We start from the raw sequence: 9,516 nt of genomic DNA on the forward strand, positions 1-9,516 counted from the left end.
TCACGGAAGCATGACTGGACGTGAACACTCTAAGGCAGTCAATGAGTCCACACTTATGAAAATTTCTGGATCAACCATTGCTTAGTTCTAGTTATCTTAGGTCCTAGTGTGAAATAATGCCAATAGGTCTTTTAAAACACATCTTTATTCATACATGTATATATACGTTTTCTCACGGATTTGTTCATGCAATATTGGAATTATGTTTACTCAATGCGCAATTACTGAAGTTTATATTTGCTACTTTTCTTCTTAATTTCATATAATTTTTTTTTCGATTTTTTTTCTTCGAAAAATTAGTGGTGTTGAAATAGGGAATGGACACAGATACCTTATCACATTTAACCAAAGAAATGTTGTATAATGTCATCAATCTGTATTACACGTAGACAGGATGTTCTCTAGAAAACTATACGTTATACACACCCGAGAATACACGCACTGTCGAAATGGAAAATTACTGTATGTTATAGTTACCTGTAATCAGCTTTGCAACACCATGTCATGACAGTTCAAAAAGATTTTCTTCAAATCAAAATGGAATATTCATTTTTTCTGTAAAATTTAAAACTTTAAAAAGTAGACTTTGACAAAATTATGAAAAAGAAAGAATTGAACAATTTAAAATCGTATTTTAACAAAGATTTAGATATAATTTTACAACGATCCTTAAAAAATAACCAAACAAACGTTGAATCAAACGATATGAACCTACGCAGTTTTATATTAAAATACTGACACACACCAGTTTGCCATCTCAGTATGCAAGGCAAGGGTGCTTGGTGAGGTGCTGGAACTTGATGTACATGTATCATTAAGTTAATACAGTTCTGTTAGGATTGACTGCCTTTTTACAGAGACTTTCTATTCTTACTGTTATCAGTTAGTATAGACGGTTCCTGGCTTAGAATGATTCTCTGCTCAGCAAATGGTGCGTAATTAGCATTTGAATCAAATTTGTTGTAGAAGTAAAAAACACAAATTAATGTATTTGACAACTTTATTCAGGGGCACAGTCTATATTATCCGGCGTAAATAACTTCGAGATTTATGTGGAAGTTTACTCTGCTGCTCGATCTATGCTAATCGATGTTCCAGTATATTTCATATTTATATTTATTCGTGAGGCTTCGTAATCGTTTATATTCACTAAAAGCACAGTCGCCTAAATATTTTATATGGCGAAAAAATTGCGAAAATTGGGGGAAATAATATATTTTTAGTAGCATTATTATTTTAAAATCTTAAGAGGTTGCTTGCAAATTTAACTCTAAAATGAGAAGTGTATGACGATCTATAACGAATATATACATCCACCATGTGTGCAGATACGACGGCGACTATATAGGGTCTGCCATGAGTGCACTTTGTATGTCCTGCATGTGTGCACCCAGGAGGTCCTCCTGAGCGGTGTTTAGACGTACCGGGAAAATCTTATCTGATTCAGGATCAATTCATCGGTTACACTCCCCTGTCACCAGTGATTCTTTTTTGCTGACATTCTGAAAAAGTATTGTGTAGTCCCTGTGTAAGTGTTGACTCTCAACTTGCACATGTGATTTTTTAACACTCCCCGGACTTCTGCAAAAAACAATTATTCAGTTCACTGATTTAGATGGAAGGTAAACGAACAGAAAGTCACAGGACATTCCGACAAAAAGTCACAGGACAAAAAGTCAAACACATGTCAAACTCAGGCATAAAGTAACAAAGTTGATAGGACAAAAAGTCACAAACAATTTGTTGACAATTGATTGAATATAAATGAAAAAAGATTTTGAAATATCTTCTTTTTATTACATATATTCATTTTTAATTTTAGGAAATTGTTCATAATATAAAAAAGAAGATGTGGTATGATTGCCAATGAGACAACTGTCCACAAGAGACCAAAATGACACAGACATTAACAACCATAGGTCACCAAACAGCCTTCAACAATGAGCAAAGCCCGAGGTAAAGCCCATACCGCATAGTCAGCTGTAAAAGGCAATCATACTATATCTTTTTTTTATATTTACATGTTAAAAAATGCGTGCAAATGTAATCAAAAGCTGCACACAAACGTAATGATTTTTGTGTGCAAATGTAATGGTAATGTGCGCAAACCTAATGCACTGATTTATTTGTTTTTAATAAATTTTAATTTAAAAGTTGCTACATCATGTTCATGTATAAAACTTCAAGAAAAATACAAAAAGAGTGTTTTCTTGTTCAAAGAAAAATAATCTCAAAACTAAATTGTGACTTTTTGTCCTGTGACAGTGTGTGACTTTTTGACTGTGACTTTCTGTCCTGCATTCAGATTGAATAGGGGAGTTTGGTTGACCCTGCCTCCCTCTATCTGAGACTACTATCTCAGTGATGAGCTTTGTGTTTCATGTACAAATGTATTGTGCTTTAATTTATGTACAAAAAAATTGAAAAACAGATATGTTACACATAAGCAAACGACAATCACTGAATTATCGGATCCTGACTTGGAACAGGCACAACCATAACAAATTGGCAGGGTATAAGGAACTTTGAAAATATTTAGTTTTTGTGGTTTGGTCTATTTTCCGGATACTGTAAGCAATAAGGCCCCTTTATTTAGTGAATGAAATAATTGTAAGATGCACTTAGCTGTCTGTCATATTTTATATGAACTTGACCACATTTTCATGCATGGTTCATTGGTCAATGAAACACTGCATTGTTTTGTCAGTTTATCATATGTTTAAAGTTACAGGTAGATTATATTTGGTAGATATGAAACAATTGTAAGGTGTGCATGTCTGAATGGCAGATTCATATATAAACCATGACCGCATTTTATTGTTCTTTGGTCAATGATAAGTTTTCTTGGTTTTGTCATTTTATCAGGCCACATTTAAAAGAATGTCTGTTTCCCCTCCCCCGGGTCTACCCTTTGTAAACAGACCAGGAAGGCAGGTTTTTTTTAGCTCACCTGACCTGAAAGGTCAAGTGAGCTTTTCTCATCACTTGGCGTTCGTCGTCTGTCGTCCTGCGTCCGTCGTCCGTAAACTTTTACAAAAATCTTCTCCTCTGAAACTACTTGACCAAATTCTTCCAAACTTGACCACAATCATCCTTGGGGTATCTAGTTTAAAAAATGTGTGGCGTGACCTGTCAAACCAACCAAGATGGCCGCCATGGCTAAAAATAGAACATAGGGGTGAAATGCAGTTTTTGGCTTATAACTCAAAAACCAAAGCATTTAGAGCAAATCTGACATGGGGTAAAATTGTTGATCAGGTCAAGATCTATCTGCCCTGAAATTTTCAGACGAATCGGACAACCTGTTGATGGGTTGCTGCCTGTGAAATGGTTATTTTAAGAAAATTTTGCAGTTTTTGGTTATTATCTTGAATACTATTATAGATAGAGATAAACTGTAAAAGCAATAATGTTCAGCAAAGTAAGACCTACAAATAAGTCAACATGACCAAAATTGTCAGTCGACCCCTTAAGGAGTTATTGCCCTTTATAGTCAATTTTTAACAACTTTTCATCATTTTTTGTAACTTTTTTAAAAATCTTCTTCTCTGAAACTACTTTGCCAAATTTAACCAAACTTGGCCACAATTATCATTGTGGTTTGTAGTTTAAAAAATGTGTCCGCTGACCCAGCCTACCAAACAAAATGGCCGACATGGCTAAAATTAGAACATAGTGGTAAAATGCAGGTTTTGCTTTATATCTTTGAAACTAAGACATTAAGGGCAAATCTTTCAAGATTTAAATGTCCATCAGAATAAGATATATCCCCTCACAAATTTTCAGTTGAATTGAACAACCTGTTGTTGGGTTGCTGCCCTAAAATTGGTGATTTTAAGGTAATTTTGCAGTTTTTGGTTATTATCTTGAATACTATTATAGATAGAGATAAACTGTAGACAGCAATAATGTTCAGCAAAGTAAGATCTACAAATAAGTCAGCATGATCAAAATTGTTAGAGGACCCCTTAAGGAGTTATTGCCCTTTATAGTCAATATTGAACAACTTTCGTCATTTTTGTAACTTGTATAAAAATCATTTCTAAAACTACTTGGCCAAATTTAACCAAACTTGGCCACAATCATAATACTAGGGTATCTATTTAAAAAAAAAGTGTCTAATGACCCCGCCTACCAACGAAGATGGCTGACATCAGTAAACACATTAACAGGTGAGCGACACAGGCTCTTGAGAGCCTCTATTTTTTTTTAACTGGATGTGATTGTCATAGCATGGTCACATGAATGGTTTGACTTGTCCAGTTCAGGCCACTTATCAGTTGTTTGTGCTCAATTTGAGTGTATTTATTTAGATTATCAATCCTTCTGCTTTCAAGCACTTTCCAAAAATGGAAACAAATTATTTTCAGGAAAAAAATAATTTCGATTTTTTTGTGGAAAATAATTTGTTGACCCGGACGCTTATTTTTGACCCGTGTGGGGGGAGGGGAAACAAACATATTTTTAATTTTGGCCTTAGATTTTTTAAGCATAGGTCTACTTGTTGTATGGAATGACTACAAGGTATCAAATAAAAAAATATGTCTGCCTGCCAAGGTTAATTTTACTGTGACCTCATATTCATAGAATAATGATAATATTCATGATATTGAACAGCAAGAATGATGAGTAAGTTGATGTTATATACAAATAAGACAAAATTTTCAGTTGCCTACTAATTATGTAATACATGTAGTAGTTATTTTTGTCATTAAATGATGTTTACCCTTTTATGTGTAGGGCAAGAACATGAAAGATAAAGGGGAAACTATAAACAGAAGAAATTATCAACAAAATAAGATTTACAGAGGTCAACAAAGCCTAAATGGTAAGTCCACTGTTATAAAAATTTTTGTCCTTGAATGATAATTAAATATTTATTAAAATAAGATGTGGTATGATTAAAGAGAAAACTATCCATCAGAGTTCAATTTAGTGGATGTAAGCATTGTAATTACTTATTAGAGGCCATTGATGACCTGTAAGTAATGAGAAAACCCATACCCTATACATGTTATAGTAATCTATAAAAGTCAACACTAACCAAATTTGAAACAGAGCATCAATTCAAACGTCAAATATACCAGACTAATTTATAAAAACAAAAAATTATGAAAAATAAAAATGACGGGTATGAACCAACATCATCCACTGAACTATGTACAAGCTCCTGATATTAGACAGGTATAATATGGCTGGGTTGATATAAAAATAAGAAACACTTAGCAGTCTGATTTCCAATGAGACATTTCTCCAATAGAGATCAAATGACATTTAAGGAGGCTCTAGGGTATAACAATTTCAGAAAAATGTTTTAATATTTTTTTTTCATAACTCAATTTATTTATATCTTTATCATATGGTACACCAAATCATTCAAAACAATCAATTTGGTTTGGCCCCAGATGACTTTTAAAATGCATATATCATTGAAAAAGCTCCAAATTATCTCCCTTTGGTGCAAAAATGCCATTTTTTGGCATTAAAAATGTAATATCTTATTTAACTCAACGGTGGCCTATATTTTTTATTATAATTTTAAATAAGCTGTACTTTAACTAAACTATTATAAAATTTAAGCGATTTCTGTAATTTAGTACTTGAATATTTAAATGAAAGTTTATCATATTAATCATAAACATGATAAAATAGCCATTTTATTGATCTCTTCACTGATAATTTTTGAGTTTGTGTATTTGTAGGTCAGAAATCTGGATTTTCATGGTCATCATTCACAGATCAATACTGAACGGAAAACTTAAAGCTGATATTTTTCTCCATAGTGCGACTTTTTTATTAATTTGAAATGGAACATGTTTTTTCCTACATTTATTTGAAAGAGGAAATTTCAACATGATGACTATAAACAAAAAGGAATCATATCATCACGATCATTGATGCACAAGAACTTGATCATATAAATACAACAATGTAATTATCAATTGAAAGATGGAACGAATGAACAAGATATTAGAATGTTGTTGTCCAAATAAACTTGCTTTGTCTCCTCATTTGAATCTCTCGATTCAATAAAGATGTACAGAGGAAGATCTTTGAAGAACAGATTGAAAAAATGTTTTGTCTAAGAATTGCAGGAATATTCTAGTGAATGAAATTATTTATTGACTTCACTCTTATATAGTGGACTGAATAATTGTACATAGCAAGTTGTGAATAAAGAAAGCAAAAACTTTAACAAAAAGTGTTTATATTATAAATTTGCAAATATAAGCATACTATTATGTACACCACAAAGTTATATATTATAATTCAAATCGTTTGCCTATACAAGTATTGCAATGAACCTATAACAAAGAAAATCTTACCTCATGAAAAGAGTGAACTATTCAGTCAGAATATGAAATATTTTTTCAGTTCTATTTTTCATAATAGAATAAACAAGACAAAGATTTCAAAACAATATTTTTTCATTTATTTAGAAATTTCATCATTTTGTTTCAGTGAAAGGACTTTATTCTTTGACTGTAAAATATTATTATTATACATTCCAAAATAAGAATAATCTTTATTGTCATATAAACAAATAAAAAACATGTTTGTGACAAAATTTAAAAAAAATTATATATATGTATATATAAAAAATATAAAAAAAACTCGTATACATTTAAAACATTTTACTACCAAACAGCATTCATTGTAACATACACATAACTTTATATTTATATATAAATATATTTGTAATTTTAATCCCATAGGATTTTATTTTGTCCCATGGGATATTAAAAATCCCATGGGATAATTATAGTCCCATGGGATTTTTTTTGTCCCATGGGACAACAAATATCCCATGGGACAACAATAATCCCATGGGACCAAAAAAAATCCCATGGGATTTAACCAAAATCCCATGGGATAATGGTAAATCCCATGGGATTTTGCCCTGTCCCATGGGATATTGAAAATCCCATGTTTTTATAATTCAAATTGCAAAATAAATATGAAAGTAACAGTATAAAACCAATGAAATTATTGAATCCCATGTAATTCCGCACATTTTGGTTGTATACATGATATTGTAGCTCTTGTTTGAGGCGGCGGCGGATTTGCAAATGAGTGTTTTGCAAATTAAAAGTGTCCAGTGTTTTAACATTAACCAAGATAACTAAACAAAGACCAACGAACCTTGAAAATGAGGTTAAGGTCAGATGAACCATGCCAGGCAGACATGTACAGCTAACAATGCTTCTACAAAACATATATATAGTTAACCAATTAGTTATAGTTTAAGAAAAATAGACCAAAACACAAAAACTTAACACTGTGCAATGAACCGTGAAAATGAGGTTACGGTCAAATAAAACCTGCGCGACTGACATAAAGATCATAAAATATTTCCATACACCAAATATAATTGACATATGGCATATAGTTTTAGATAAAATGACCGAAACTCAAAAACTTAACTTTGACCACTGAACCATGAAAATGAGGTCAAGGTCACATGACATCTGCCCGCTAGACATGTACACCTTACAATCATTCCATACAACAAATATAGTAGACTTATTGCATATAGTATGAAAAAAAACCCCAGACCAAAACACAAAAATTTAACTATAACCACTGAACCATGAAAATGAGATCAAGGTCAGATGACACCTGCCAATTGGACACCTTACAGTCCTTCCATACACCGAATATACTAGCCCTATTGCTTATAGTATCTGAGATATGGACTTGACAACCAAAACTTAACCTTGTTCACTGATCCATGAAATGAGGTCGAGGTCAAGTGAAAACTGTCTGACAGACATGAGAACCTTGCAAGGTACGCACATATCAAATATAGTTATCATATTACTTATAATAAGAGAGAATTCAACATTACAAAAAACTTGAACTTTTTTTCAAGTGGTCACTGAACCATGAAAATGAGGTCAAGGACATTGGACATGTAACTGACAGAAACTTCGTAACATGAAGCATCTATATACAAAGTATGAAGCATCCAGGTCTTCCACCTTCTAAAATATAAAGCTTTTAAGAAGTGAGCTAACGCCACCGTCGCCGCCGGATCACTATCCCTATGTCGAGCTTTCTGCAACAAAAGTTGCAGGCTCGACAAAAAAGGTCTCGCCATGAAATAATGTGAAACAGTTTTAAAAAAATGGAAACTATAAAAACATTTATGATTAATGATTCAAAACAATAAACGGAAAAAAAAAATAAAGAAAAGAAAGCCACCAACGACAAACAGTGACCTACATTCTTGGCGGTTACACGAACCAAAGGGACTATTTTTTGACGAGTGAATACGAGTTAATCGGACAGAGAACTTTTAATTGTGTGTATCTATGCTCGAATGCTTGTATTTAACGAACGACATGCCCATCCACAAGATCTTTATAAAAACACGATTTGTATAGAAACAAAAAGTAACTTACCTTTATTGCATTTTGAAAATCTTCTGCTTCATCATTTGACAAATCTAAAAATTAAGTTTATTTATTAGATAATCTTTCGATTATCCATGCATTATTAAAACAGTTCAAAACTTGTAATATCAATATGTTTTCAAGGAAGTGGCTATTTAGCTGCACCATAGGCTCTTGAGTATACAATTTTTTTTTAATTGTCTTTAACTGTATATTTAATTTTCGACTTTTACATGCGTATCGCATACTTTACTTAACTTTTTTTCAAACCACAATCAACGGTTTTATTTCACAGTGTTTTTAAAATGTTTTTATACGTAGCTCAGTATTAATCGATACATCTAGCAAAATTCGTTCGAAAATATTTTAATTAACTACAGATTGAGGTCTTAAGTACTAGTACCCCGGACAAGATTCTTGCAATAGTTAGCACACCACTTAAAAGTAGAATAGAGTTTTGTTGAAATGCGATATTTGTGTTTTGCAAAAATATGTTTTTCAATTTTCTTTCAAAATGAAAAAAATAAAAATAAATTAAAAGTGCAGAAAACTTAAATTTGCTGAATTATAAAATAATTTTTGCTCATGTTAAAGGTTTAAGTTGCTGTAAGACGTCTTTCGCCTAACCACTTTTTAAATATCAGGAAATCATTACTCATTGGTTGACACGAATGTGACCTACCGAATTAGGCCTTTACCGGATTTGTAATAATATGAGCAACACGACGGGTGCCACATGTGGAGCATGATCTACTTACCCTTCCGGAGCACCTGATCTAACCCCCAGTTTTTGATGGGGTTCGTGTTGCTTAGTCTTTAGTTTTGTACGTTGTATCTTGTGTTCCTATTATTTATCTGTTGGAATTTTTTTTTATGTTTAGCCATGGCGTTGTCAGTTTATTCTGGTATCACAGTTCGCCCCTCTTTTACACAAGTCAAGGTTTTAGGGATCAGTTTTCCGACTTTTTTGCTGATATCTTACTAGCATCACATGACGGAAGTATATAAGAATGTGTCATCATGTATACAACCCAACAAAGTTTTTAATAAAATCTGCTACGTTTCTAATTAACTTTGTAGCTACCTTTTTATTACAAGTAAAATTAACATTGGCCTTTGT

General features: G+C 32.3%; 1 long non-coding RNA gene across 1 annotated transcript; it reads left to right on the plus strand.

The window, feature by feature from the left end:
• The first annotated feature begins 1,458 nt into the window (after positions 1 to 1,458).
• LOC139495200 (uncharacterized) lies at positions 1,459 to 6,202 on the plus strand. Its single transcript, XR_011657286.1, has 3 exons — positions 1,459 to 1,622; positions 4,741 to 4,828; positions 5,703 to 6,202. It is a non-coding gene; the product is annotated as an uncharacterized lncRNA (long non-coding RNA).
• The last annotated feature ends 3,314 nt before the right edge of the window (positions 6,203 to 9,516 follow it).

This window comes from Mytilus edulis, chromosome 11 (assembly GCF_963676685.1).
Source record: "Mytilus edulis chromosome 11, xbMytEdul2.2, whole genome shotgun sequence".
NCBI classification, from domain to species: domain Eukaryota; kingdom Metazoa; phylum Mollusca; class Bivalvia; order Mytilida; family Mytilidae; genus Mytilus; species Mytilus edulis.